Source organism: Oryx dammah, unplaced genomic scaffold, assembly GCF_014754425.2.
Source record: "Oryx dammah isolate SB20612 unplaced genomic scaffold, SCBI_Odam_1.1 HiC_scaffold_7, whole genome shotgun sequence".
NCBI lineage: Eukaryota > Metazoa > Chordata > Mammalia > Artiodactyla > Bovidae > Oryx > Oryx dammah.
In genome coordinates, this window is record NW_024070191.1 from 16,086,889 (window position 1) to 16,094,581 (window position 7,693).

Below are 7,693 nucleotides of genomic sequence, written 5' to 3' on the forward strand. Positions count from 1 at the left end.
TTTAAAAATTATGCGTTCTACAGTACATAGCATTTACTTTGCATCTCAAATATTCTGCCTATTTCCTTTCTCAGATATTTGTATTTAACTCAGTCATTAATTCTCTAGTGTAGATGTATTAACTATATATGTTCATTGCCCTTTGTCTCAGATAGCTTTCTACTTTGATTCTGCCTTTCTTCTTTTTTTTTGAACTTTAAAGTTTATCTCTCCCAAGAAAGAAAATGACTAACTAGATTTAGGCAATCATTTCCACCTCTTGAGCATCGTTCGAAGCATATTTTCTCTTAAACCACAAACCAATTAACTGCATTTTTAATCTAGATGCTTAAATGTTTCTATGTTGAGGCATAGAACTTGAAATGAAGATGGTTTCCCTAATAACCATAAATGCATGTTAAAGATTCAACAATTAGAAGAACTGTCCTGAAAGAATCACGGTATAGGAAAGAACAGAACCAGTTAGGAATGTAAATATAATTTAGAATACATGCTCTCAAGAGAATTGGTCCTACACTTTACCGATTAATAACATAGCATACAAGACAACGAGTGAGCACTTCATCTTCCTGGACGCTTCAGGACTGTCATTCAACTTTTAAAATCATACTCTTTCAATTATATGTCTTCATTAATGTGCAGAGAATTGGAAGGTTCCTTGCAACCTGCACTCCCCACTAGGAATTCCTTCTTTAGGAGTCACCTGATTACCAGCATGTCACACCAACCCTAACCCCTCTGCCATGCTTACAGTCTTAAGAGTTACCAGCTTCAATGTTATCTTTCCTATTGTGATTGTCTTTCAATTCCATTTGTTTAGCATTTATCACTGTTTCACACAGAAGTGGTGAATAAACGCTGCCAATCAGGTAAAGGTAATGGGAGCAGTTAATGAGCAGCTGAACTTCATTTATTCAACAAGTGCTTATTGTATATTTACTGTGTACATTGTGTTATATATTAATGAGAGGCTATAATTCTGTTTACTCATCATTACAATGAGGTCACTGAACTGCATCCAGATCTCTAATATTCTATGATTTTAAATGTAAATTTCTAAATGAGAGAATGAAGTCTCTCTCCTTGATTTAACCTTATGGATGGGGAAATAGGAATTCTATACATAAACCATTAAAAATATGAACATATAATGCAGAGATGGGGCTAATAAAATATAAAGTAATTTGAGGGGATCAGTGAAGAATGCTTCTGAGACAAACTAAAGGCTGTATTAGCTGTAATGTGAAGGGTGCAATGAGTGGAAATTAAATTTGAAAGAATTCCAAGCCGAGATTGGAGGAGTCCTAGACTGTTCACTCTCATCTCTTTCATACTGAGAAAAGAAACCATTTACAAGGAGGAGGAGAATGTAGAGTGAAAAGGTAGAATCATTTTGACCTATAATCAGTCATAGAAGAGGCAACAGTTTATACACTATCTAAGGGTGGAGTTCTGGCTCCATGAATGCTGAGTAATGGAATAGAGTATCTGGCACATGGAGAAAAACCTGGGATTTCAGTGAAAGAACTAAGGAGAAAAAGATGATGTGAGGAAGAAAGAAAGGAGGACTGCATGAAAGCTAGAGAATGCCCAGGGGAATATCTGAGAACCTAAATTTTAAAGTGCTATGCTTTGCAACGGAGAAGGCAATGGCGACCCACTCCAGTACTCTTGCCTGGAAAATCCCATGGGTGGAGGAGCCTGGTGGGCTGCAGTCCATGGGGTCGCCAAGAGTCGGACACGACTGAGCGACTTCACTTTCACTCTTCACTTTCATGCATTGGAGAAGGACATGGCAACCCACTCCAGTGTTCTTGCCTGGAGAATCCCAGGGATGGGGGAGCCTGGTGGGCTGCCGTCTATGGGGTCGCACAGAGTCGGACACGACTGAAGTGACTTAGCAGCAGCAGAAGCAGCATGCTTTGCAAGGTGATGATCAGCAAGAGATCTTAGCAAGAGGAACACTAATTTCTCCATGCCCCACCCAACTCAAATTTATAAAGCTGAGTTAACAAGTTAAGAGTTGCCTGAAATTCTTTGTCCCTGATGTATGTACCTGGCAGATATGGAAGGCAGGTAAGGAGCTAGACATGGATGCAGGACACAGTAGCTGGGAAAATAAGTGATTCAGATGGCTAATAAAGATCCTCTCTTGGAATCAAAACAGGAGGGTGTAGAAAGCACTCAGTCTGATTTCCCCTTACACTTAGGGCAACTATGCACAGGCCTGACTCCAGGAACCAAATATCTTTTTTAAAAAAAGAAAAAAGAAACCAAATTAATTGACCCATTTTCAATACTTTTTCTCCAGTGGTGTTGTTCAGCTGCCAAGTCGTGTCTGACTCTTTGTGACCCCATGAACTGCAGCACTTCCGTGTCCTTCATTACCTCCTGGAGCTTGCTCACACTCACGTGAATTAAGTCCGGGATGTCATCCAACCAGCTCATCCTCTGTTGTCCGCTTCTCCTCCTGCTCTCAATCTTTCCAAGTATCCCTCTTTTCCAATGAATTGGCTCTGTGCATCAGGGGCCTAGTGAACTAGGGCGTCAGCATCAGTCCTTCCAATGAATATTCAGCATTGATTTCCTTTATCATTGACTGGTTTGATCTCCTTGCTGTCCAAGGGACTCTCAAGAGTCTTCAGTTCAGTTCAGCAGCTCAGTTGTGTCCGACTTTGCGACCCCATGAATCGCAGCACGCCAGGCCTCCCTGTCCATCACCAACTCCCAGAGTTCACTCAAACTCAAGTCCATCGAGTCGGTGATGCCATCCAGCCATCTCATCCTCTGTGGTCCCCTTTTCCTCCTGCCCCCAATCCCTCCCAACATCAGAGTCTTTTCCAATGAGTCAACTCTTCGCATCAGGTGGCCAAAGTACTGGAGTTTCAGCTTTAGCATCATTCCTTCCAAAGAATACCCAGGACTGAACTCCTTTAGAATGGACTGATCTCCTTGCAGTCCAAGGGACTCTCAAGAGTCTTCTCCAACACCACAGTTCAAAAGCATCAATTCTTCGGCACTCAGCTTTCTTCACAGTCCAACTGTCACATCCATACATGACCCCAGGAAAAACCATAGCCTTGACTAGACAGACCTTTGTTGGCAAAGTAATGTCTCTGCTTTTCAATATGCTATCTAGGTTGGTCATAACTTTCCTTCCAAGGAGTAAGTGTCTTTTAATTTCATGGCTGCAGTCACCATCTGCAGTGATTTTGGAGCCAAAAAAAAAAAAGTCTGACACTGTTTCCCCATCTATTTCCCATGAAGTGATGGGATCGGATGCCATGATCTTCATTTTCTGAATGTTGAGCTTTAGGCCACCTTTTTCACTCTCCTCTTTCACTTTCGTCAAGAGGCTTTTTAGTTCCTCTTCACTTTCCGCCATAAGGGTGGTGTTATCTGCATATCTGAGGTTATTGATATTTCTCCCGGCAATCTTGATTCGAGTCTTAACTGTTCATAAAGCTTTAGAAGCTTACACAAACTAACAGAAATACACTCAGTTCAATATGATCCTATCCATATTACCACTAACTGAAAACTTGAGTGAGCTAGATTTTCTTCCTTATACAATTAAATAGAAATTACTGTTTTCTTTGCCTATTGGATGAAGGAAGTCAAAAGGTATAATCTTCCAGTTATAAATAAATATCAGGGATGTCATGTACAACATGATAAATATAGTCAACACTGTAGTATACCATATATGAAAACTGTTACAAAAATAAATCTTAAGTTTTCATCACAAAAAATTATTTTTTCTATGTCTTTAATTTTTATCTACATAAGATGTTGGATATTCACTATAACTGTGATAATCATTTCATGTGTATAAGTCAAATCATTATGCTCTACACTTTAAACTTACACAGTGATAAACATAAATTACATTTCAATAAAACTGGAAGAAAAAAAATACATTACCTTCTCTGCTTTTATCTAGAAGCAACTCAGAATTGAACATTCAAAAAATGGAGTTTTCAACTGAATGTAGTTTTCTTTTGTGTTAAACCTTCTAGAGATTTATCCTCCAGCTTCATGGGCTCATGTGGCTACCTGGAGAAATAATTTTTCAGGAGTTTCTCTGGTCAAGTTACAGAATATAATTAGAAACCCAGTAATGAGATACAGCTGATATGATCTACTAGTTTAGTAGCTTTCTAAGGATCATGCTCACAGAACTATTAAAGTTCACAGAAAATTATGAACAGGGCTATGGGGTGGCTAGAGGTAGAGGACACTGTTTGAGCCTTGAAAAGACTTCTGACACTAAACAAATTGTGAACTTTGAGATTTGTTGACATCATTTGAATTGAATTGGAAAGAAACATACAGATTTTCCAATTTAAACCCTTACATTACTATGACAGCTGTGAACACAGTTAGATTGTTCTATGAGTGAAAATGCCTTCCCTTTAATATTGATCTTAAAATCACATTTGATATATCTGTCTCGCCAAATGAGTAGGAGTTATTATGGTGAAAATATAGAAGAGAAAACCAGAATATTTCTTCTAAATAGCCACAATGGGTATAATTTTTCCCTGTCTGCTAACCTGGCAGGCATGTGACTTGTTCTGGGCTAAGTTAAACCTGGTTATTTATTTCTGGTCTCCGCAATTCCCAGGGAAACATAGCAAGCATGATTTGAAAATGTTTCCTTCAACTGTGTAATTCAATCAACCTGAACTCATAAGCCTCTCAAGACCTTAAGAACAGGCTGGTAATTCCCTCCTAGTCAAGCTTTTAAGTTGAAGAACTCCTTGATATAGTCCATTTATACCTGTTCTCTGTCCCTTAATTGTAACAGACTAGATGAAGTTGGTTTGGCCGATTGTAAAGCTACTACAGAACAGAACAGAACACTATGATGGGTTTCTGCTAAATATAACCTGAGAATATAATTCCTAAAGTTCTAATATGGAGCTGTGAGTCTGTGTGCATGCATACATAAATATATATGTCATTTATATGTATATTATAGACATATTTTCCTTTATTCTATCACTGGGTGACAAAAAGTCAGCATTTTAAAAAATCTTTCCTATGATTAAATAATTTTGACTTGTCAAAGTAAAATACGATTGCATTTTATGATAAATGTTAAGTCTAAATATTCAATCTTTAAACTGCCTACAGTTTCACAGATGCTTTGAAACGTGTTCAGGTTCCTACCCACATACATTCAGTTCAATTCAGTTCAGTCACTCAGTCGTATCCGACTCTTTGTGACCCCATGAATCACAGCACACCAGGCCTCCCTGTCCATCACCAACTCCCAGAGTTCAACCAAACTCATGTGCATCGAGTCAGTCATGCCATCCAGCCATCTCATCCTCTGTCGTCCCCTTCTCCTCCTGCCCCCAATCCCTCCCAGCATTAGGGTCTTTTCCAATGAATCAACTACGCACATACGGGTTTGATAAAATATGCTTCTTGAAATCATCAATCATTCTTTCAGTCATTCATCCAATTCAGTGGACAGCATTACTCTGCGCTGAGCACTGGTCTAGGCTCTGCGGATGCAGCCATGGAACAAAGAGACCTTTTACTCAGATAGACCTAAACATCATCATACAACACAAAGGAGTGAAATAAACACACTGTTAGAAGGTGATAAGTATTGTGGAGAAAAGTATGGTGAGTAGGAAAAGGGAACAGAGATGATGGGGTGTACAATGTCATTTAGGGTGGGCAACCAAAGATCCCAGTGAAAGCCTAACATTTGGACCAAAAATGAGAGCGGTGAGAGAGCAGACATTTGGAAGAAGTGGGTTCCAGGAAACGGACCAGCAAATGCGGAAACCCAGAAGCAGAAGTGGCCTGATGTTTTCAAAATGGGCAAGGAGGTTGGTGACTGGAGTGGAGGGAAGCAGAGTAGAAGATGAAGTCAGGACGGTGAGGATATGGCGGAGCAATCCCCTTAAGGCTTTGAATGTCTTCAGAGACTTTGGTTTACATACTAAGTGAGTCAGTAAGCCTCTGGAAGGTCAGAGCAGAGCAGGGGTGTGGCCAGATATGCGTTCACAGAATTACTCTGACTACAGTACTCTGGGTGGACTGCTGGGGCATAAAGTGGAAGCGGGAAAGGCCAATTAGAACACTAATGAATGTCATCAAGTTCACTATTTTTAGGAAGAAAGGAAGAATGGAAGGGAGTAGGAGGATGAGGAGAAATAATAGAAATTCAAGAACCCTCAGGTCCTTAAAAAATAAGACGTGACAATACTGTCATGAAAACTTTGAATGAGTTTTGATCATTTAAATTTAGAAATTTGTATTGACAGTAGACAGAGAAGATTAATATCATCAGGGGAAGACTAAGCAAAATCATCAAGGTTGAGAAATCTAGGGAATCCCCAGCAGACCACTGGTTAGGACTCAGAGCTTTCACTGTAGTGGCCTGGGTTCAGTACCTGGCTGGGGGACTAAGATCCTACAAGCTGAGCCAAATTTAAAATGATGGCATAATGGTCAAAAGTTTAGGCTTTTATGATCAGAGGAATAATGAATTTTAATCTGTAGCATTTGCCTGTTACCTGTGAGACTCTTGATAAGTAACTTTACATTTTGAGCCTCAGTTTTCCTATTTGCTGATGCTGATAATACTAGTATTAAATGCATAGGGTTATTAAAAATATTAAACAAAATAACTGACTAAAAACACTGAGCAGAGCACCTGTTAAATTTTGAGTGCTTGATAATAATTAGTAGTTCTCAGCTACAGTTTGTTCTGTTACAAAATGTACCAATTATTTAAAGGTGAAAGAAACTTTATTTTAGGGAATAAAATACAGGATCAAGATACTTCATATATATGTGCTTGAAATATGCAACTGCCTTAGAGATTCAAAACTTTGTCAGCAAAGATACCCACGTGTTGACAGACTGAGTTTATGTAATCAGACTGCAAAGAGATCAAACCAGTCAATCCTAAAGGAAATCAACCCTGAATAGTAACTGGAAAGACTGATGCTGAAGCTCTAATACTTTGGCCACCTGATGCGAACAGCCAACTCATTGGAAAAGACCCTGATGCTGGGAAAGACTGAAGCCAAAAGAAGAAGTGGGTGGCAGAATATGGGATGGTTAGATCGCATCACAGACTCAATGGATGTGAATTTGAGCAAACTCTAGAACACAGTGTAGGACAGACGAGCCTGGCGTGTCACAGTCCATGGGGTCACAAAGAGTTGGACACAGCTTACCAAATGAACAATAACAACAAAATCAATTTTTACTTAACTAACTCAACAGTTAATTAATGTTTTTATTTATTCTGTTAAACACACCTGGTATTGCCCACTGAAATCATGTGGCTGTTCGCTATACTCCACTATCATGGAACAAGCCTTTTTTTTACAAAAATATTTTATTTTATTTATTTCATTTTTTGGACACACCACACAGCATGTGGGATCTTAGTTCCCTGGCCAGGGAGTGCTAACCACTGGACATCAGGTAATTCCCTCATAGTATAATTCTGCTCCCATTTGTTAAGTTCTATATTTAGCAAGTGCTACTTGTATTTTTTCCTAAATCTGTTTATTCCAGGCTTACTTATTATTACAATTAAATATTTTAGTTGGCTGCCTAATAGATAACTGGTGGGATCTGAGTACAAAATGAAAGAGTTGCTCTATGAAAACTAATAAAAATTCACTGAAAGACTTTTGAACACAAATTGCTAAAA